The sequence below is a fragment of the Musca autumnalis genome, unplaced genomic scaffold (genome assembly GCF_047663935.1).
Source record: "Musca autumnalis isolate F117 unplaced genomic scaffold, ASM4766393v1 scaffold_3, whole genome shotgun sequence".
NCBI classification, from domain to species: Eukaryota; Metazoa; Arthropoda; class Insecta; order Diptera; family Muscidae; genus Musca; species Musca autumnalis.
This window is the reverse complement of record NW_027411866.1, coordinates 144,189,054-144,214,056: the sequence shown is the minus strand read 5'-3', so window position 1 is coordinate 144,214,056 and position 25,003 is coordinate 144,189,054. Positions and strand designations below refer to the sequence as shown.

The window sequence follows — 25,003 nt, the reverse complement described above, 5'->3', positions numbered from 1 at the left end:
ATAAAACATTCCACCTAATCTTTGTAGGTATAAGTCCACTTCTTCATATAGCCCCCAAAGAACGGTCTCTCGCGATTTTCGGTATTTTTAACGTTGTGGTCTCAATATCCAAACGAAATGGCTGAAATTTGGTATTTAGTCTTCTTGTGTCCCGTCCACAAGAAAGGAGATAAGACTGTATGCTCCAACTATAGGGGCATAAGTCTACTCCCTATTGCCTATAAGTCCCAATTTACATTAGGCGAGTTTACTTGCGGCAATTGTCAGTTTGTAGGTGAGAGAGGGTGCTGAGAGGCAAAGGGTTACCATATGACTCACCTCTCTCTCCTACAAAATGACAATTGCCGCAAGTAAACTCGCCTAATGTAAATTGGGACTAAGATAGTGTCAGGGATACTGTGCGAACGAATAAAGCCTATGGTCAACGAGATAATTGGACCATACCAATGTGGCTTTAGACCTGGCAAGTCCACCATTGACCAGATATTTACCCTGCGGCAAATCCTAGAGAAGACCCAAGAGATGCAGATCGACACATTTCACCTTTTTGTCGATTATAAAGCAGCATTCGACAGTCCCCTCCGATCAAAGGTATTCCATGCAATGTCTGAATTTGGTATTCCCGCAAAGCTCATCCGGCTTTGTAAGATGACTTTAACTGATACTAGGTCCTCAGTTAAAATTGGAAAGAACCTCTCCGAAAAATTTTGTACCAAAAGAGGTTTTAGACAAGGAGACAGCCTTTCGTGTGACCTATTCAACATTTTGCTGGAAAAGGTAATACGAGATGCAAATGTCAAAAGAAATGGCACAATTTACACCAATAGCCACATGTTACTTGCCTATGCTGATGACATAGACATCATGGGACGATCAGTAAAGGAAGTAACTGATACCTTTAGGAAGGTCGAAGCAGAATCTGCGAAAGTGGGTCTGGTGGTAAACGGCGAAAAGACCAAATTGATGGTGTCGATGCGCAAAGCGTCCATAGAGCTCGGACCAACCGTAGAAGTTGGTACCTATAATTTTGAGGTAGTTAAAGACTTCGTCTACCTCGGCACTGCCATAAACACAACAAACAACATCAGTTGTGAAATAAGAAGAAGAATTGTATTGGCCAACAGATGCTACTATGGATTAAGTAAGCAATTTAAAAACAAAGTCACATCTCGTCAAACAAAAATAACACTATACAAAACGCTGATACTACCCGTGCTAATGTATGGCTCCGAAGCATGGGTACTTGCGCAAGCAGATAAGGCAGTGCTTGGTGTGTTTGAGAGGAAAATTCTTCGAAAGATCTACGGGCCGATTTGCGTTGACGGTGAATATCGACGTCGTATGAACCACGAGCTATATAAGCTATACAAAGACATGCATATAGTTAAACGTATCGAGATGCAACGATTGCGTTGGCTAGGCCATATCATGAGAATGAGCGATGATGAACCCGCTAAAAAGGCGTATGAATACATGCCACATGGCGGTGCACGCAGAATCGGCAGGCCTAAGCTTCGATGGAGCACACAAGTGGATGAAGAAATGGAAAGGCGCGGTATTCCAAAAAGTCAAGCGAAAAACAGAGAGGAATGGAGATCTTTTCTTAGTTCGGTCTATGGAACAAATGTTCTGTAATGGGCCAACTAAGTAAGTAAGTAAGGGGTACATAATATAACAGTTACAAAAGATCCCTTGCAAAAAATTAGACAGTATATATCCACGTTTTGGTATATTAGCAGATTTTAGTCACATTTTTTACCAAAAAAAAAAAATGTGTCCTTTTTAAAGGGTTTTGCAAATTTTCTTTCTGAAGTGGATGTAACTTGGTATTTTGATGATGTAACTTGGTATTTGTGTGTTTGTCAACTTTGTTTTTTGTTTTGAAGCAAAAGCAAAGGTAAAACTATTTCGAAAACTAAAGTTCGGGCGTGTTTCATTCGCACACATTCTTCTTTCGACATACAGAAACTGGCTGTTATTGTTCATATTTACTTCAATACAGTTCGTGGTGGAGAGTATACAAATTTTTGAGGAGCTGAGAAGATCTGCCGATGTGTTGTTTACTCAAGCAGCAAACCTGCTGGTCCCAATAACATCCACCCAACCAAACGGAAGAAGACAGTGGAAGGAAGTGTACCGAAATAGCTCGCACTCATCCGACAGCAGTACAGGCAGTCCGTGGAAGGATTCCAATACCCAACAGATGCGACGGGACCAGCATGTGAGTGTGATGAGCTGAAGACGTAAGAGTTTTTCACACTTAAAGTCAACAGTAGGCAAAAGTAAGCGGAGGAAGTTGCGAGACCGGCTGAAGCAATGTTAAATGACTCTCGAGTCCGTCAAAAAAGGATGATAGAACGGCTGCTACATTTAACGATTTTACAATGACAGACCCCATGAGGTGTGTGTCTTCTTTTAGCCGGCAGTTTATAGATCACGCCGAGATTTATATGGCGAAGAGGAGTGTGATATGACGTATAAGAGCCCTCTCAGCAGATGAAGTTCCACCACAATTTACGATGAGCGATATTTCAGGCGTCATTCGAAACGCGATATCATCCAAAGCGTTGGGCCACACGGAATCTCAATGATAATGTGGTTGAACCCGCAGTTGGGTATTTAACAAGTGCCCTCAATCTATTGCTCGCCACCCATATTGTGTCAGAAGCCTGCCGCTACTGAAGCCAGGCAAAGATGCTAGCAGAGTTGAAGCGTACAGGCCGATCTATCTCCTATTGCCAGTATCAAATATTCTAGACGCACTACTCCTCCCCATAATGAAAAGCAGTTTCCCAGTTGCCCAACATCAGCATGGATTCCGAAAAATGTACAGCACCACAACAACATTACACGCCATATTCACACATACCAGTCGTGGATTGAACCAGAGAACGCCGTGCGACCGAAAAGTATGGTGGCTTTCTTCATATTGAAGGCTTTGTATACCGTCAACCATGCCGAGCTCTTCTAGAACATAAAGACGATTTTCCTCTGTTGGAAACGTTGGATAATCAATGACAGTCAGAAATGGAATGAAATTCCACACCCTCCAGACGGCATAGAGATCGTAATGTATTCATATGACTGTATGATCTTGGAGTCTGCTCCTCTCGTTAATGACATATGTGATAGGTTAAATATCGGTATAACTGACTTGTCGCGGTTTCCCATCTGAGGAATGTGAAAATGTTCGCCGCTAAATCCACTGCCACACTGTTCATCACCTGAACGGCTGAAGCGAGGCTCTCCCTGAACATATTGCTTGATGGGTGCCCTGATTCCTACTACTAACTACCCCAAGATATTGGGTGCAACATTCTACAGCATATATAAATCGCCCGCACAAGTCACTGCTTTTTTGCGACAATATCAAAAGAAATGTAAAGCAATGGGACGGTCTGTGGTGAGCAATGTGCCGCCAGCAAATGTTAGCGCAACGCATTGCAAAAATATTTAAATCTGCCAGACAGCCGCCCTGACAACTTCAACAGGGTGCCTGCTCATGTGGGCCATCTTCATGAGGAGACGAACATTTTACTGGTGCATCAATAAAATGTTGTCGATGGTGTACCTGTTTGGGTGTTGTCGCCGAGTAAATCCCTGAATGAAAACCTCTAGATCAACGAGTCTATCAGGCGGGCGTGAAAAGCATTCATACTGATGCAGTTGCGCAGACAGAAGGAACAGCGTGAATGCCGTACTCGGAGACCAGTTGCCAATGCAAACACTAGAGGTTTTATCCCGGTTGAGATCCGGTCTTCGTTGGGGGTATTATACTTTCCACCTGAAATTTGTCAGTATATGTCCACGTCTTCATATAGCCCACATAGAACGGTACCTCCCGATTTTCGTTATTTTGAAAGTTGTAGCCTCAATATCCCACCGAAATGACCGAAATTTGGTATTTAGTCTTCGTTGGGGCTATAAAACTTTCCACCTAAAATTTCTCGGTATAGTTTCACGTCTTCATATAGCCCCCCTATAACGGTACCTCTGGATTTCTGGTATTTAGAAGGTTGTGGCCTCAATATCCATCCGAAATGGTGACATTTTGTATTAAGTCGTCCTTGGGGGTATAAAACTTTCCACCGGGAATTTGTCGATATAGGTCCACGTCATCATATAGCCCCCCAGGAACGGTACCTCCCGATTTCCGGTATTTTGAAGGTTGTGGCCTCAATTCAATATCCAGCCAAAATGGCTGAAATTTGCTATTAGGTCTTCCTTGGGGATAAACAACTTTCCACCTAAAATTTGTCGGTTTAGGTTCAGGCCTTCATATAGCCTCCATAGAACGATACCTCCCGATTTTCCGTATTTTGAAGGTTGAGGCTGTGGTTATACATTTAACTATTTTGTTGAATTGTCTGAAAAGAATTTTAAACAGAAAAATTGTACTTTTTTTGAAATTTTGCCTGTAAGGGCGAAGATCATTTTTAAATTTTTTTTTTAATTTTCTCGTTTAGAGTTAACCTTGATGATCGGAAATTATTTGCAAGTGAAAAGGGAAAGCCAAGGACTCGAACCCACATAGTCACCAAATTACGTTACCTGGTTTCATTGGTGGTAAAGCAAATCTTCGGACGTATGGCTTCTCTGTCCTATCGTTTTTCAAATGCAAATGTGTTTTGTACATTTACGCGGATACTTGGCCACAGAAATGTATGTTCTTCACGACAAACGCTTTTTTGCGCTGCGTTTGAAGTTATGAGTTTTGGCTTTGAACGCTAACACGCCGTGACAACATTTTTTGATATGTTTTCAAGGACGTGGGTTCAAATTTTTCCTGTAAGGGCGAAGATCATTTTTAATGTTTATACCCTCAGCCTTTAGGCTAAAGAGGGTATTTACACTTTGATACGACCAAAAATGTGCCTCATCGAAATAATGGTTTTAGACCCCAAGTATGTTTGTACGATATCCGTTTCAGACAATTTTGAGTAGATCTAGCAATGTCCGTCCGTCTGTCCGTCTGTCTGTCTGGCTGGCTGGTGCGCACGATAACTCTCGAACGGATCAATCGATTCGGTTCAAATTTTGGGTATCGAATTATTTTATCCAGATTCGATTTAAGTTCGAAGATGGGCCATATAGGTCCACTCCTTCAGGTACCTCCCCCATAAATGTTCAAAAATTGTCGCAAAACTTGTGCGCACGATAACTCTTGTAGGGAATAACCGATTTGGTCCACACTTTGCACATCGTGTAATTTCTACCAAACTTAGATGAGGTTTCCATATGGACTGAATCCTTCGGGTACCTTCCACACACAATTTCGGAAAAGTTCAGTTTAGGACCTGGTCTCGAATCGCTTTGATTTTTGTGTACGTAAGTTGTATTTGATGTCCTCTATACGACGCTGTCCATACTTCCTGAGAAAATAGCCTGAAAGTTACAAAAAACCCTCTGACACCGTGTGTAGTGGTTGGAGCGTAAGATAACTCTCGAACGGATCAACCGATTCAGTCCAAAATTTGGCTTTCGTAATATTTTGTCCAAACTTAGTTCAAGTTCAACGATGGATTATATCGGTCCACTCCTTCCGGTACCTTCCCCACAAAAGTTCGAAAATGTTCGGAAAATTTGTGCGTACGATAACTCTTGAAGGAAGTTACTGATTTGGTCCATACTTTGCACATTATGAAATTTCTACCAGACTTAGATGAGGTTCCAATATGGACTCAATCGGTTAACTCCTTCGAGTACCTCCCACACAAAATTTCGGAAAAGTTCAGTTTAGGACCTGCTCTCGAGTCGCCTTGGTTTTTGTTGTAACATCTTGTGTTCACTGTCCCCTATACGAAGGTACAAGTTTCCTCAGCGGCAAGTCCATACTTCCTGAAAAGTTGAGAAACAAACCCTAAGACCCCATGTTTATGGGTGGAAGCGCAAGATAATTCTCGAACGGAAATGCCGATTCCGGCCAAAATTTGGCCTTAGTAATATTGTTTCCAAACTTAGTTTAAGTTCGTAGATAAGCCATAGCGGTCCACTCCTTCAGGTACCTACCCTACAAAAGTTCAAAAATATTCGGAAAAATTGTGCGCACGATATCTCTTGATAAGAGTGACCGATTTGGTCCATACTTTACACATTCTCATAATATCTACCAGATATAGATCAGGTTCGAATATGGAGTATATTTTTCCACTCCATCCCGTACCACCCACACAAAATTTTGGATAAGTTCACTTTAAGACCTGCTATTGAATCACTTTGATTTTTGTTGAAGCAACTTACATTCGCTGCCTCAATTCCGATGGTAAAAGTTGTTTCAGGGGCAAGTCCATACTTCTTGAGAAAACAGCCGGAAGGGTGTACAAACCGCCTATGGCACACCCATGATCTATGTCGGTCCATTCCTTTAAGTACCTTTTCCGCAACATTTTTGAACTTTAATCCTAATCAACATTTTTGTCGGTTCATACGACCAAAATTTTGAAACCCCCTAAATACATAAGTTTTTTTTTGAAAAAAGTGTTTAAATTTGCACAGGCTGAGGGTATATCTCTGTCGGCAAAGCCGACTGATACTTTTTTGCTTGTTTTTATTAATTTTCTCGTTTGTACATATAAACATTTTTGTACCTATTATTGAAATATTTGTTGCATAATAAAACATGTAAAATTTGCATATGCAAAAATTTATGAGTTTTGCATAATTTTGCATATGTCATATGTTTCGATTGCAAATGAAAGAGAAGCCAAAAATATGCCCAGTCCCAATAGTTGAGATGAATCGGACCTAAAATAGGGGTTGCATAAAATTCCGCTGTCTACTCACAAGGAATCGTGTTCATCTGTAATTTTAGTTGCTGTCGGCAATGTTTTTTAGCATTTGGGTCATTATCTCAAAATCTATGGACAGCACCTCCCTCACTATCAAAAAATTGCGCCGTTGCAATATAGGTTGCGAGGATAACTCTTCGCAAAGAATTTCAAAACTATCCGATATATGTCCTTAAACTTCACTTGTGAGAAAATTGTTGAAATTTTTGTGGCATGTAACCGAATTAGTACAGCGATGTAGTCCATATTCCAACTGATCTATGTCTGGCAGTTTAGAACAAATCTGTTACTTTCTTTTTAAATTACCGTGAAACCCCTTTTTAGCGAAAACATTTAACATTTGTGATGAAGGTAGCCTATCAATATGACCAATTTGATCTATGTTTGGATCAAATATTATGAGGTGCAAAGGTTGGACCAAATCACCTGGGTTATTGTGCGCACCTGCCAGACAGCCGGGCGGACAATTCTAAATCGACTTCAAATTGTCTGAAGCGGATTTTGAACAAATATACCTGGGGTCCAAAACAAATACTTCGATGAGGCACATTGTTGACTGTATTAAAGTGTAGAATAAGGAGTGGAGCGATATGATCCATCTTTGATCTTTGTTACGAGGCGCATAATCGGGTAATCCGTTCGAGGGCTATCGTGCCCTCCATGCAGCCAGATAGTTTGGCGGACAAATTTTCTGAAACGGATTTCGTCGATGAGGCACATTTTTGGTCGTATCAAAGAGTATATGAGGAAAAGTCAAATTTTTTTAGTTTCCATGAAGCCAAGGTTTGCACTATTATAATACGCGAACTATTGTAGTTTACCAGTAACTATGACTATTGCTGGATTAATTTAGATATTTTTGTACAAAGCTCGAAAATTTAGCAAAAAAATTTAATTTACGTGGTAGTTACAACCGCGTAAAGGAAAACACATAGGTAAAAACATGTTGAAGCTAAACAGGTTTTTTAGATTGCTATTCGATTTCTGATTAAACCATTCAAATGACGGACATCTGTCCAAAGTAAAAGTAGGAGAATACAAAATGAAGATTACACTTCTAATGTATCACTTTCCAAAATTTCCACTGCATCCACCTTTTATGGATGCTGACATTTTGAAGCCGGATTTCAGGTGTTTTTTGTATTTTTTATGTAACTGGGACGTGCATTCGGATATTCCGAAAAACCAATTATAGGATTAAAGAACTCGCGATTTCGCATAATCTGATATGTATATTGAGTATGTAGCCCACACAGCAGCAGAGTAATCTACTGCCAAAGGCCAACATTTAGTGCGATATTTTTTCTAAAAAACCTATTTTTTGGGTACAGTATTTACAATATCGTTTTGAGTGTGCTGGTACCCCGCGATATTTTAGTTTTTCGACGATCCGGATCATATGAATCACAGATCATAAAAATCCATCTACTAGAACGGCGGAAATGGCTACTGCAAAGTTGAAAAATTTGCGAAAAATGTTTTTCAAAATATCGCTGACTAATTCGCGTTTTATGTGGATCGATTCTATTTCAATGAAGAAAGTGAGTCATCACTCGCGTTTGTGCGAAAACAGCGGTTTGAAAAATTTAGTGGCATGGGAGCTGTATCCGATTTATCCAAAAAATACTGTGTGATGCTACATGCACGGTTCTTGATGGATTTTATTGAAATACAGTCAGGGACAAAAGTTTACATACACCCCATAAATCTCGGGTTTTAGGACAAGTAATGACTTTTACGAAATTCCAAGTATGCAGTTTTATTTCTTCTCACTAATAAACAATATTTGAAACAACAAAAGTATAATCCATAATACAAATAACGGTAAATTTTACAAAATCCAAAAATTGTGGAGACAAAAGTTTACATACACCCCAAGGAAATTGTGTATTACCGTAGAATTTATGGAATTAGCGGCAAATTTTATACATTTTATTGTTTCAGGGAACGTCTCTGGGTGTCCAAGATATATTTTAGAGAAACAAAAATAATTTTTGGGGCTTAAATGCCGTTATTTGAGGTCAGAATTCCTGTATTCCTCATCAATGCTGACCCTTGCTTAATTCTTTGCGTTTTAAGGTATCAGTTGAACCAGAAATGTGAAATATTCTGTTACAAACCTGCTCCCAAAGCTTCCATAGCATCAACATATAAACACTACCAAAAAAGCATGAAATTTGTACCGTGAACAATGTCGTTTTTGTATTATGATAATTACCGTCACTATAGGGGCGAAAAGTTTCGGATAATTGTACATTTTTGAGTCAATTGATGTCCAAGGATTGTATCAGACCATATTACAAGGCACTTCAAAGCCTTCTGGATGTAATTTGCGCAAAGAATTCTTCAGAATCTATTAACTTCAAGCAAAATCTGAGAAAAAACGTGCATTATCGACTTCCAGGAAGGTATATTATGAACAGGTACAACTTCAAAGCTTTCTAGAGCCTCAAGATTTGCCATATGACACTAATTTTATGTTTTTTATAAAGTACAATACCTTAAAACGCAAAGAATTAAGCAAGGGTCAGCTTTGATGAGGAATACAAGAATTCTGACCTTAAATAACGGCATTTAACCCCCAAAAATTATTTTTGTTTCTCTAAAATATATCTTGAACACCCAGAGTCGTTCGCTGAAACAATATAATGTAGAAATTTTGCCGCTAATTCCATAAAGTCTACGGTAATACACAATTTCCTTGGGGTGTATGTAAACTTTTGTCCCCACCATTTTTTGGCTTTTGTAAAATTTACCGTTATTTGTATTATGGATTATACTTTTGTTGTTTCAAATATTGTTTATTAGTGAGAAGAAATAAAACTGCATACTTGGAATTTCGTAAAAATCATCACTTGTCCTAAAACCTGAGATTTATGGGGTGTATGTAAACTTTTGTCCCTGACTGTATGTTTAGATCGATGTATTTTTTCACGGTTGATAGTGAAATCGGTTGCGCATAAAAAGTGTATGCACTTTGTGCAAATTATAAGCGTTATACAGTTTGTTGCACACTAAACTGCAGACGATGCTACATCTTAGCTTCCAAAGTAAATCCTAGCAAATGTGTACAAATTAAAAGATAAGAATTCGCTGTGTTGGTAAACCGCATGCGCATCAAGTGGTTTTGAGGATTTACACGCATTTCAAAATGAACATTACCCGATACAGTTTTATTTCAAGAGCATACCCTATTAAAAGGAACCCAACATTTATTTGAACGATACCCATATCTTCCGCTAGATGTTAGTGTGTATTCGAGAAGTGATTAGAATAAAAAAATTTGATTTTTTGCGTGAAATTAAACTAAAATAGAAGAATAACTCCGACCAATTTTTCCTACATTTTTTTTTTTCAACTAACTCACAAAATAAATTTTAATAAATATTTTCTCTTAAAAAAATTTTATAAATTTCCTCAATATATATTTTTGTTTTTGTTATAATATGAAAACCACTAAACGGATTTGTATAGTTTTGGTTTCATTTGAATCTTCGCGATGTATAGATTACGTACATATTTTTTATATATTTTTCAGATGCATAAACAGGTTGAATTTTATTAAAACAAGTTGCAAAGTACCAATTTTTTAAACTCTTTCTCAATTTCCGCGAAAACTTAAAACTTTTTCACTAATGTTATGGGGCCTCAGTAATCATATATTACGTAGGGAGCCCCTAATTAAGAGAGTTTCTCAATATAATGATTAGAGTCTTTTAAAGATTTTTTCTTTTTATCAGAATTGAAACCGCCATAACTTTTGCGCGCAACAACCAAAATTAGTATCTTGAACAGATTTAAGAATGGGATTTTTTTCCCAATCTATGTACCAAAAATCTTTCATGTAGCTTAAAAAAAAATTTTTAATTTTTTTTTTTATGGAAAACTAAAAATTTTTGTCTTTTCTTCATATACCCTCGTTAACCTAAAGGCTGAGGGTACAATAAATTTTATATTAATAACAATTACCACAAAACAAAATGAATATATTGTTATGTGTGTGTACGTTTTTGTTTTTGTGTGTTCATATTTCCCATAGATGGTAAACATTTGATGCCACTGCTGCCACTTCTGGTAGTCAAGTGCGACATGGATTAACTCAAAAGTGCCTCACTTGGTAAGCACCATTATCATTTTGCATAGGAAAAGTGGTAGACAATTTAAGCAAAGGACAGGACAGACAAGTCAGTATGATTTTGTATGCTCATGTGTACATCCTCAACATGATGTGAGCACACATTCGCATAATGTATTTAAAACACACATACATACTCAGTAGGCCACATGGAAACTAATAAAAATTTAAGATCCCTCGTATGCATCCGTACAAATGCTGGTTGTTACGATTTGAGTATGTGTCAATATTAACATAAATATAAATTGATGGGGATGACAATTGATGATTATCACCACCAACATTAGTGTATATTTGTGCTGCGTATTATTATGCGTACATAACAGAGGTCCGCAAAATGCCACTTACTTTTAATGCATATTCGCGATTTCGTGCTTTTTTCATTGCTTGCTATTGCCATCTCTGTTTAATGCTATTGCTTGCTTTGCCTTTACTTTCATGAGTGTGTGCCAATTGCACACACACAACACACTACAAGAGCTCGTTGCCTTTTTTTTGCACGCTGCCTTCGAAAAAGCACGTTGCATTACAAAAAGCAGTAGATATTTCTGGTCAAATTTACATGTTAATAAACATAAAAAAATTAATGTTGAGACAATAAAAACAATTACTAGTTTCGTTTATCCTATTATTAAAGAAACTCAAAGAAAAAGCGAAATTTGGCAAATGTATTCATTTATTCAAACAGAAGATGGTACGTTACTGTGTGGTGGTATGCAGTATTGTGCATACTGCATTTGCGAATCGTGTGAATACAAATGTAAAAGCAAGCAAGCATGCACTAAAGCAGTGAATCATTTTTTGGGGTGAATCTGCTTTTTGCACATTCATATTTTTTATATGCAAGGCACTGCACTATTCGCTTTTGGGAAAAGGCAATAGAGTGTGCCTTTTATATGCATTTTGCGGACCTCTGGTACATAAGGCCTGCCAGTACTGTACAAATATACAGAGCCACATTCAAACATGCATAACATATAATATTTATTGACTATTATTATTATGGGATTTTATTGTCATGTAAATATTTAGTGGACGAAGCAGGGTTATGCGAAAGTAATGTTAAATTTGTTGATCCTTGTTAGCCGGTACTAATATATATTTTTGGGAATACTTATTTCTCAATTCCTAATTACAAATAATTGCGTATAATAAGTATAAATAAGTTTTGTATTTTTGATGTTGGTTCATAAATATATGTGATGTGAAGAGGTATTAAAAGATGAATTTTGGTGTCAGATAACCGCCTCACTTCGTGTCTTTAGTTAAATTAAATGTTCAGTGATAAATATAGGTATAATTTTTGCACGAAATATTAGCTTTATTAGGAACTTGTTCCACCTTCTAATTATATTAAAATATTCTAGTGAAAATACCAACAGTTTTTCTTAACAGCACCAGCAGGCAAACAGACTGGCAATATTTTAATGGGCTGTACGAGTATTATTATGTTTGCCATACGGAAAAGCTCCCATGGTTGTTATAACTCCTGTTGTATTTCTGATACTTAAAGTATGTATGTAAGCCAACTTCTTTTCTATGAACAGTTTCTTCTGCCCGAAACAAATTGTATACGGAAGCAATTCAAAAAAAGCAAATATAACCAACCAAAATCTACACAAATTGATGAACATCTGTGCTCAATAAAAAATGAAATAAAATGCAATATTAACAATATGTATTTCTTTTATTACCAATATAACAGCACTCATATACATATGCATATGCTTGCTTCCAATGCTGAAAGCTTTTGTATTAGAATATTGTGTTATACAAAGAACGTAACGGAACTCAAAAAATATTTATGTATTACATAAATTATTCATAGAGTTGTGTTGAAAGATGAACAAAATAAGTAATGCAGCATCTCTTACAAAAGTAGTCCATCATTTCTTCTGGCAATACAAAGTAAATACACTCACTGCTCAATGATAGCTTTACATATATATATATATATATATGTATATGTGTATATGTTTTTTTAGAATTTGCATATTTTATATTAATGTAGTCAGATGCGGCCAACTGCTTGTACATTAAATACCATGCCAGTTCCATAAGTGGAATAGTTTCCTATGGAAACAACAATATGCTTCTTTCAAAGATGCAGAGAAAAAAGTTCCAGCAATAAAATAAGTAAAAGTATCAGTCGTTCTACCGTGACAGGGAAAAGAAATAATGGGGTCACTATCTAAGTTCCGATGATGTCGTGAAGTTAATCTTTTCTTTCGTATTTTGGCTGGTAAAAATGCCATGCCAAGGGTTGGTAAATGTGACATGCCAGTGGATGTCATTCTTAGGATCTGAAAATTATTAGAATCCTTTGGAATCACGCTCTTGTATAATAAATGGTCGAAGATTCTAAAAACATGGGATGCCAAATCACTTGCATCGATGCAATCGCACGAAAAGCCGATACCACACAACACCAGTGCACAGTGGTCCCACTTGTAGGGGAAGGTGCGACAAAAATATTTATAATCGTCGGATCAATCTGATTTTTTCAGTATATGCTAAAAATACGTAAAAAATACTGTAGCCAAAAAATCATCAATATGGGTCCAGTTTTTCCTATAGCCTCCATGTAGAGGTACCTCCCGATTTCAGGTATTTTGAAGATTTTATCAACATTTTCGGCCCGAATTTGTTGTAATTTGCCATTTGGAGTACTCAATGATCAAAAACCTTCTGCGCCAAAAGTTGTGGTCCTAGGTGCAGGTTTCGGTATAGCCCACATATTACGGTACCTCCCGATTTCAGGCATTTTGAAGATTTTATCAACATTTTCGGCCCGAATTGGTTTTAGTTTGCCATTTGAAGTTCTCAATAATCAAAAACCTTCTGCGCCAAAAACTGTGATCTTAGGTCCAGGTTTCGGTATAGCCCTCATATTACGGTACCTCCCTATTTCAGTTATTTTGAGGTTTTTATCTACATTTTCGGTTCAAATCGGTTGTAATTTGCTATTTGGAGTTCTTAGTGGTCAAAAAACGTCTCCGAATACTATCGTGGACAGGAAAGGAAACAAATTATTCCATTTGAGGTCAGAATATTTCATGGTAGGGGATATAATAAAGATCGGTGCAACCGAATTTTACATTTTTATTGTTTTTCATATTATATGTAGCATCATACATCAAAAATATATAATATATGTAAAAAATGCACTCATAAGTAGATCCCAAAACAAAAATGTCTAAATCTTTAAAGAAAAAACAAAAACAAACAATTAAAACACAAAACTATGAAGAAACTGAGAATACAGTAATGCGGCATATTCACTGAAACGACCAAAGTCACCGTCAGTATTTTGAATGTCACACACGGAAATGCAAATATATGCAGCTGGAACCAATTTTTTTGTAAACTGGACACTATTGCGAACATTCTTCAAAAAATTTGGAGAGTGGCGAAGGATGGCGAAGTTAGTAAAACTCAACTTATGTAAAAGTTATAAGAAAACCTTGTACTAAAACTTTCATTTCGAAAAAAATAATTTTATCCTTTCAATTTTGAGTTACTTGCCTTGTAAGAAGTCACAACCTTACTTATGTTTTTAAAGTTTTTAAGAGATCATACGTAAATGTCAATTTATTCTGTTTTGTTTTGTTAAATACCGTTATGAATTACAAAAACAGTGCTGGAATATTAAAATATGATATGTTTAGAGACAATTTGCTGAATTGTCGCTGAGATTTGCTGATATCGATTTTTCGATTTTTGTCGCAGGTTGGGACCAGTGTGCAGTGGTCCGTCCAGCGATCTCCAGCTCAGTGTACATCCTTTTGTATTTGTATTGTTTTTTTGTGTTGGGAGTAGCAAATCTCGAAATGTCTCCTCCTCCTTGCCGGCACGGATGAAAAACCAGGACCAATTTATTTCTGCTCAGTTTGTTACATCCACATCCTCCACATTCAAACTTCGGCGAAATGCAATAGCTGTCGGAAGTGGGTGCATCTCAGAGGTTAATCTAGACTCATCCATTCGAGGGACTATGACATGTACAATGTAGCTGAATGCTGCGTGAACAGAGCACTCAGTGATTCGTCATCGTTGTCTTCAGAATACGCGACTCTCATGCTGTACCCCCAACAGCTGCCGCCCATGCAGCCCTTAACACAAGCCGCTGTAGTTTCAATCCCTGAAAGTGTATCATTTTTGCAATTTAATTGCAATGAACTTCGAGGTAAAATCGAGGAAATTGTGCTAGCATACATCCCACCGACAAATAACTTTACTCCAGGTTATAGGCCCAACATTAACCCGCTTTTGTTAGGTTACACCCGTCTGGTCTTGGGGGATTTTATGGCTCATCATGTGTTGTGGCATTCGGTTCTCTCAAACGACCAGAGGGGCATAGTGCTGGCTGATCAGACTGATAGCTTTTGCACGATCCATGTGGGCGCCCCTACCGGAATTAGCGGATAGTGACACAGTTCGCCAGACGTAATGATCGTGTCACCTGGCATGACAAATGATGTCACCTGACAACCCGTCCTTTCTCTTGGATCAGACCATCTCCCATAATTATCTCCATCAGGCGACCACCCGATTTCTTCGTCTCTAAACGCCGCACTTTCATCAATCATGGAAATGCTAATTGGGCGAATTTCAGAGAGTTTACTAATCAACTTTTCAAAGATCTCCCCAACCCTTCTGATGTTTGGCAGGGACGTACGCAGTGGTGTGGCACAGGGAGCCGGGGACCCCCGAAATGGAAAATTTTTCATACGATTTTTGAACATTTTGCTTCCAAAAAGTCATAAAGACGTATATCTCTTCTTGCCTAGGATTATCCACCCCTATTTGCAACAGATGATGTTGCGAATGTCATCGGGGAAGCTAAATGATCCAAAGCGTTGGGCCCTGACGGAATCTCCATGGTTATGCTGAAACTGGTTGATATGCCGGGAGTCGAGTATCTCATGAATGTTCTCAACCTGTCGTTAGCCACCCACATTGTCCCCTAAGTGTGGAATAGCAAGTGTGCAAGCATGCCAGTAAGGATGAATGGTACATACCGATTTCTCTCCTGTAGCAAAGCTTTAATCATGCCCAGCGTCAGAAATAGATATCCAGTTACCAATCATCAGCATGCATTCCGTAAGATGGGCAGCACGTCAACAGCGCTGCACGCCATATCCAAACATATCAGTCAAGGACGCAACCAGAGTAAGCCGTGTGATGGAGGCGCTTGACTTATCAGAAGACTTATCAAGCACTCCACGCTTTTTAAGGGTATCAAGCAGACCAGTACGTGGAATTCAGAAACAAGAAGTCCAAATCCCATAGGGTGAAACTTGGAGTTTCCCATGGTGGGTGATATCTCCGGATTTGTTTAACCTCTACCTCTCCTATATTCCGATGGTACGATCTTTTCGTCAGTTACCTTCCCTGATATCATTTGTGAAAGGCTGAGCTCCTATTTGACTGATATTGCCACCCTCTTCCACGCGAGGTATATGCAAATATTCGCTACTAAGTCTAGGGCAGAGGTGAGAACAGAGTTGAATGTCATGGTGGATGGTAGCGGAATTCAGACCATAAAATATCCCAAAACTCTAGGGGTCACATTTGCAGCATGTTCACATCGTTTGCACATACCACAGATATCTGCGACGAGCTAAGATGTAGGAACAAAGTCCTCAAATGCCTAAACAGCAGCACTTGGGGTGCAGGTAAAGGTTGTTTGGAAGGTTGGTCTGTGGTAAACTATGCGACGAGGATTCAAGGATTCATCCGTTTCAGCAGAACAAAGACATACTTTCCCTGCGGTACTTACTCGGGTGTTACAGAGGGAGCCATCCTAATTACCAAATGGTGGTTAATACTCCCCACACAGGCATCTTCATGATCTAGGAAGAGAGGTCTAACGTTACAAGAGAAAACTCCTAAATCCACAAACCTATCAAGCAGCTTTAACTAACATTCAAACGGATGCAGTCGCAGATGCCATAAATAACTATCACGTGAATGCGGTCCTCGGAGAACTTCCCCCATCTATCGCAGCTGAGAACCGCCAGCTACCACGACAAATCAGACAAACCATGTTTGAATAGCAACATTGGCATCGAGCATTTTGCTAGGTTACTATGTGCAACGTTTAAGTTATATAAATTGGGGGAAAAAATTAAGAAAGATTAGAGAAGGTTTTACTTACATGAACAACTTTTTGTGGAGGTACTAGAAGTTGTGATCCATCCATCTAATGTTGGAAAAATATTGCAAACTCGAAACTGGGACTCTTTATCTCCACCATTTTCACATGTAATTCGAATAATTTCAGTTGTTTTTCATTTCACTTGTAATTTGAGAATTTATAGCTCCATGGGTGCCACAGTGGTGCAATGGTCTGCACACCCGCCTTGCACGCTAAAAGTCGTGGGTTCGATTCCCCGGCCAGTCAACATCAAACATTTTTCGACGGTGGCAAAATACCCCTCAGTAATGTTGTCGACATTTCCTGAGTATTTCAGCCTTGAAAAACTTCTCTACAAGTGGTGTCTTAGACACGCCGTTCGGACTCGGCAATAACCAGTAGGTCCCTTATCATTGAGCTAATATGAATCGGGGTGCACTCATTGATATGAGAGAAGTCTCCCTTGTCCCATATGGGATGTTTGTGGAACAATTATATAGCTACAGAAAGTAGAGTTTTTTATATTTCTAGCCATTGTTTCAGGAAATATGAGCTTCCCCAAAAACCAGAATGCTGTTTTAATTTGAATCACAAGCTCTATTTGAAAGTTCAAAGCAAAGTTTGGACCAACTCGAGCACTCCAGTCGAAGATAGCCTTAGGGGGTTTTAAAGATTTCTGACCATTTTGAAGGAAGTATGAGCTACGAAAAACTCAGGAGCTACTTCGTATGCGGAAAGCAGGGTTGAACGGAAGTGGTGGCATGAAACCAATGGTACCATATTCAAAACAAATTTTCAAACCCAGCACCTTATCTTAAATTTGAGAGTTGTAGCCCAAGTTGTTCCCCAATGGTATTACATGTATGAATGTCATACATTTTAAATGGGAATTTTCATAACCATTCTGATATAATCTCAACAGTGATCCTCATAACAAATTTCAGAGCACTGAATTAACCAGTTCATCCAATATTAGTACTCTAATTTTTAGTACCATTTAGTACATCTAAAGCACCTATTGTATATTATTCGTTATAACTGTGCGTAAATTAGTAGTTTAATTTAAATGCCTTATTTCCAATACAATTTCAGCCCACAGCGGCCTTCAACCAAATTTCAGAATTTGTAAACATTAAAAAAAAGAAATACGAAAGTATCAGTCAGCAGTACTGAAGGAGATACACCCTCAGCCACTGAAAAAACCACAATAATTATGTCGAATATAAAATATGTTGATGTTGTACCATGGGTTTGCTTTAAACTCTGTATGTATGTACATACAGAGAATCTATGTCAATGACACCAAGCAAACCAGTTAGTTAGAGTTATCTGTAGGTACCGCAATTTTAGGCTATACCAAATTATTGACATATACCAAAAATTTTTAGTAACCAAACTTCTTCATAAAGGACTCGAAACATTAAATTACGTTAAACTAAGTTTGGAAGAAAAGTTTTAGAGTTATCTTGCACATTAGCCATTTTATTATGTGCCGGGCAGGGTTTTGGAGCTTAGGAAGTATTGACTTACTCCGGAAAAAATGGCACAGTTGTAAATTAGGCCGCTATAACAACCTACTGAAAAAACACTGCGAGATGACCTCTTATACATTACTTTTTCCCATTTTTGTGTGGGATGTACGCGAAAGAGTGGACCGATATAGTCCATATTCTAAACTGATACATGACTGGATGAAATAGTACGATGTGCAAAGTTTGTATCAATCAGAAACTCCTTGCGAGAATTATTTTGCGGATTTAAAATTTTGGTTCGTGCCGTCAGGGTTTCATGAAGCTTTTAAGCTAATATCTCAGGAAGTATGGACTCGCGCAGGAAATAAATTGTACCATCGTAAAGGAAGCCGCAAGCACAACATACTGAAAAAAATTTCAAAACGATCCGAGAGGAGCTCTTAAAATTCACTTTATCCAAATTTTTTGTGGGAAGTACCCGAAGGAGTGGACCGATATAGTCCATATTCGAACCCGGTATATATCTGGAAAAAATAATACCAAATCGATTGCTCCGTTCGAGAGTTATCTTTCACACCATTTTACAGAAAAATTTTGAAATTTTGTGGGGGAGGTAACCGAAGGAGCGGGCCGTAATATTGGATAAAATATTACGATACCAAAAAGTTGGTTCGAGAGTTATGGTGCGCATCAGCCAGCTAGACGGACAGATAGACAGACAGACAAACGGACATGTCTAAATCGATTACAAATTGTCTGAAACGAATTTCATCCAAACATACTTGTGGTCTAAAACCGTTATTTCGATGAGGCTCATTTTTGGTCATATGAAATTGAATATACCCTGTATAGCCTAAAGGCTGAGGGTATAAAAATAAATAAATAAATAAATAACTCCTTATGTTATCGTTTATGTGATACCAAAATTGTACCAAATTTAGAACTGTTCGTACACCTGTGTATAACCCTCAAAAAACTACCTGCTTATATCAACCCTATATACAAACCGCCATTTTCATTTCCAATTCTATTTGTTCCCCAAAAACCAATTATATTACTATTTAGTACTTTACATATAACTACATAAGTACGAATTTCCGAAACTGTCGTACGCAATAACAAATTTTACCAAATTCTTTACCATTTTGTACTTTTCATAGTATATATTTCCAAAACCGCATCCGTACCCTAATCCACACTTATTTCTTAAACCACACACATACATACCAACGCTACACACCAACACTCATCCTGACACCAATAAATACAGATTCCAGATCAATCCCTACACTCAATAAAAATGAGTACCATTTAGTACTTTTCGTATATTCTTGGTACTATTTCGACAACCACATACATATCTCAACCCTACACTGACATTAATATCAAATAACAACTGTAATCGTAACTCCAAAATCCAATGTTCCAGCTTTATCCGTTCGCCCAATACCAATTTGTGCGAAATACAGTACCATTTAGAACTCTCGGTACCCATAAGTACGAATTTCCAAAACTACCTCTATGTCTCAATCCTACACTCCAACACTAGTCTTTCTTACAAAGTTCAGTATTCCATTCACCCAAATCCAAATTGTACCAAATTTAGTACTATTTAGTATTTTTCGTACCCATAACTACGAATTTCAAACACTACCTCAATCATACACTCCAACAGTAATTCTAATTCCAAATTTCTCTATTCAAACTCTATCCGTTAGCCCAAATCCAAATTGAACCAAATTTAGTACCATTCAGTACTTTTCAACCTAGATTCTCATTCTAAATTTCAAGTTTCTAGCTCTATCCGTTCAGATAATACCAAATGGTACCAAATTTAGTACATTTTAGTACTTTTCGTTTACTTATAGTTCGAATTTTTAAAAACGTTTCGGTACTAATAGATGTATTCTAGTTTCCAAAAACCCAGCCTTATTTGACACCTTCGGATCAAGTGAGTAAGTCATAATTACTCAACTCGTTTATAAGTACAGATTATATTATTTTTACTTTATTACTACGAAGGCCAATTTTTGTGATATTTAAAATATATCATCATGAAATGGATGGAGCTTAAAACTGGACTACTTACAATTTGAATTAATTTTATTCAAAATCGAATCAAGTACCTGAAAATAAAAAAGAAAAAACAACAAGCATAAGTAATTTTCATAATTTTAAAGGAGTTAATAAAGTTACCACCTGGAAAAACAAATGAAACTTTTATTAACTTACAACATATGCAGGCAAAGCTTCGCTAAATCAGCGCAATTACTCAATTAAAATGCCATTATTAGTTTCAAAGCTAAATATAATCAAACTACTGCAATATGCTTTGTGTAGATTACTGCAGCAATTTGTCACAAAAAAGGAGAGAGAAAGAGAGGAATTTATTACATTATCCCAAACAATAAAAATACTGTTAATTGCCAACATTTTTGGGAAGGGTATGGTTTAATATCACACAAGCAATCAACCGCCAAATACACAGTGGCAATTTTAACGGCTTTTAAACATCAATTACTCCTTTTTAATAATTACAATAATGTTATTTTTAATAGAAACTAATAAAAATGTTAACCAAAATATTTAATCTAACAAATTCTCATCTTTTAGTGGGAATTTAACACCTTTCAATTTAAATTCCTAACAAATATTTTAAATGTCCATTCGGCAAAAGTTCACATCAAACAACCAACCAGACACCCCAATTTGAGGGCATTCATCTATCCAAACAAATGCACCAAATGTGTTTTGTAGTGTTCATTTACCTTTGCTCTGATTTGCACGTAGATTTTTACTCGGCACAAGTTTTAAATAAAAACTTTTCAGAAAAAATCTCACAGTTTAATGTTGGCCGAAAAAGAAAAAAATTAATATTTGGCAAGGGTATTTGCTATACTAGACGTTAACGAGCCGACAGCTGGTCTATGCTTCAATGTCATTTTAAATTGTACTTGACATTCTGGGCATCTATCGAGTAAGAACGATATCCTCCTAAGGTATGTGTAAAGAAAGGGTAATGAACTCCTCCTTCATGTGATTGGAGGGTCATCCAATGGTGATGTCTTAAAGGAAAATATTGACAAATTCAATGCACATTTTTATGTATAGTATAAAATGTTGGAATAATCATACTGTCAATCAGATAAGCATAAGTGTAAATTCTTAAGTATAATCCATGTGACTCATGAAAAAAATAAGCCGTGCGTGAACGGATAATGAAGATAGCCATTTTATATAACGCGAGATAGAGACATCCTTAGGCATTTCTTCCAGCTAATATTTGATATTGCATGAACATATGATCGCAAAAATGGGGGTTTCTCGCTAGATCAGGACAAATTGAACAATCGCTCAAAAAAGCTCTTATTGAGTGATGCAAAGAAATTGTGAATAAAAACGATCACAGTACTTTAAACGACAAAGCGAGGCAAATCCAACGAAAGTTGATCACAGAAGAAGCACTTCGAAGCAAATGGTCATCTGTTTCATAGGCAAAACTTACGGTGTGGCGACTTTACGGCTTGAGAAATGTAGCACGGTTAATTCTGAGTGGTATACTACAATTTGTTTGCCTAAAGTCTCCTGAGAAATTCGAAAAATGAATACGACGATCCAAGCTCTCCAACATCGATTCAATCAAGCGCTTATTTGACCGGTCAAATGTGGAATTGATGTGTCATCTGCCGTACAGCCCCTACTGGGGATCTAATGACTTCATTTGATTCCAGCATATGAAGAAACAAGTAAGAACGTCGTTAAGTTCGGCCAGGCCGAATATGTTATACCATCCACCACGAGTTGTATTGAAGTAAAATGGGACAATTAGTTTCCTTTCGTTTATAAAGAAGACTAAATACCAAATTTTAGCAAGTCCGGTAAAACAATGTGGCTAATCTTCAAAATACCGAAATTCGGGAGGTACCGTTCCTTGGGAATATATCATAACGTCGATCTATACCAACACATTTCTTGGTGTTTCAATCGACGTTTATAAGATTGTCACAGACGGCGAATCTTTGGATATATGCTAAGGAGCCCGAAACAAAACAGGAATCGACCTTTTAAGTCTTCGAAAGCGAGGCAAATCCAACGAAAGTTGATCATAGAAGAAGCACTTCGAAGCAAATGGTCGTCTGTTTCATAGGCAAAACTTACGGTGTGGCGACTTTACGGCTTGAGAAATGTAGCACGGTTAATTCTGAGTGGTATACTACAATTTGTTTGCCTAAAGTATCCTGAGAAATTCGAAAAATTAATACGACGATCCAAGCTCTCCCACATCAATTCAATCAAGCGCCTATTTGACTGGTCAAACGTGGAATTGATGGGTCATCTGCCGTACAGCCCCGACTGGGGATTCAATGACTTCATTTGATTCCAGCAAGTAAGAACGGCGTTAAGTTCGCCCAGGCCGAATATGTTATACCCTCCACCACGAGTTGTATTGAGGTAAAATGGGACAATTAGTTTCCTTTCGTTTATAAAGAAGACTATATACCAAATTTTAGCAAGTCCGGTAAAACAATGTGGCTAAACTGCACAATACCGAAACTCGGGAGGTACAGTTCCTTGGGACTATATCAAAACGTCGATCTATACCTACCCATTTCTGGCAGAAAGTTTTTAGACTCAAAGAAGACTAAGTACCAAATGTCGATAAAAACTTCAAAATACCGAAAGCAAGAGGTACGCTTCTATGGAGGATATAGGAACCCGCGGACCTATACTGATAATTCTCTTCTGGAAAATTTGATAACCCCATGGAAGACTAAATAAAAATTTCAGCCATTTCGGTGGAATATTCAGGCCACAACCTTCGAAATACCGGAAATAGGGAGGTACCGTTCTATGGGGGCTATACTAAGGCGTGAACCTAAATTTCATATAGAACGTTTTATACCCCCAATTAAGACGAAATAGCAAATTTCAGCCATTTTGGTGCAATATTGAGGCCACAACTTTCAAAATACCGGAAATAGGGAGGTACCATTCTATGGAGGCTATACTAAGGCGTGGGCCTGTACAAACAAGTTTCTGGGGGAGGCCACAACCTTGAAAATTCCGAAACCTCCCGATTTTCGAAATTTTCAAGGGGGACATATGAAGGCGTGGACCTATACCGACAAATTTCATGTGAAACGTTTAATATCCCAAATGAAGACCATATACCAAATTTCAGCCATTTCGGTGGATTACTGTGACCACAACCTTCAAATTGCCGAGAATCAGGAGGTACCGTTCTATGGGGGCTATATGAAGACGTGGAGCAATACCGACAAATTTCTGGGAGAAAGTTTTATACCCCCCGACGAAGAGTAAGTACCAAATTTCAGCCATTTCCGCCATGAGGCAAAAACTCCAAAATACCGAAAATCGGGTGGTTCCGTTCTATGGGGGCTATATCAAAACGTGGAATGATTAAGCCCTTTTGCAATATCAAACATCCTAGGAGTAATAGAAACTTCCATAACAAATTCAAAACTCTATCTTAAAAATTGCGAGCTGTATCATGATTTCAGCAGACGTAGGGACGGATGGACAGACGGACATGGTTATATCGACTTAGAATTTTACCCTGATCAACAATATATATACTTTATAGGGTCTCCGATGATATTTCAATGTGTTACAAATGGAATGACAACTTTAATTATACCCTCCATATTATGGTGGAGGGTATAAAAAGACGTGGTCAACGATTTTCGTCGCCAGAAGATGCTGTTGAAGCGTTCAAAAACCACGTTTTGTAGGTGTCCCATTCGGTTTGTAAAAAGTGCTTGAACAAATGGTTTTAAGAAAACGATAAAACTATGTTTGATGGTAGATATTCGCGTTTTCATTGTTAGGCCGTGCCATTGACAGCAAATCTACAAAGAAGCAAAGCCACTTTCCAAAATATCCGTAATTTGTATCCTGTTTTTCTACATTTTTTTCTCCACGTCAGAAATATTTCTTTAGTGTTCAAAAAAAGTTTTTGTGAACACAGTCTGCCAAGAGAACTCTTCAGACTATGCAAACCAAGCAAGTCTACATCATCATTATTAGAAAGTTGACTTAACAAAATTCAAATAATTCTTATTATGGAATGTGTTTTTGTCACCGGGCGGGCCAACATCGTTAGGAACAAAACTTTTTAAAGCTTTTTTGTCGCTTAAGTTTTTTATGGAATTAATGCACAACTAATGAAAAGGCTCGTTATTTCGAAAACATATCATAAATATATTTTTCATAACTTTTGGGAAATTTACTGCAATTATATAATTCAATAATAGAGTGAAATAAGTTGCACTAACTTTATAGGTTGCGGGTACCGGAAATACAGTAGATATATTGGGAAGCTTTCAATGAAATAAGCCAAAGAAAATGTGGAGTAATTCGATAAGTAACCCATAGAAGAGTAAACACACATTAAAAAGAACAGACTAGAACTTCACCACTACTTTTGGACATTAACTTCGGAGGATAA

General features: G+C 37.6%; 1 protein-coding gene across 49 annotated transcripts in view; it reads right to left on the bottom strand.

The window, feature by feature from the left end:
* Nucleotides 1-25,003, bottom strand: part of LOC141397847 (uncharacterized) — a 401,443-nt gene that overhangs the window by 160,947 nt on the left and 215,493 nt on the right. For 25 of the 49 annotated variants that reach the window (XM_073974614.1, XM_073974615.1, XM_073974640.1 and 22 more), the window contains one exon: nt 20,624-20,660. The exons of the other annotated variants lie outside the window; for them this stretch is intronic. The gene's annotated coding sequence lies outside the window, so the exon portion shown is untranslated. The remainder of the gene's footprint in view (nt 1-20,623; nt 20,661-25,003) is intronic. 49 annotated transcript variants of the gene reach the window in all.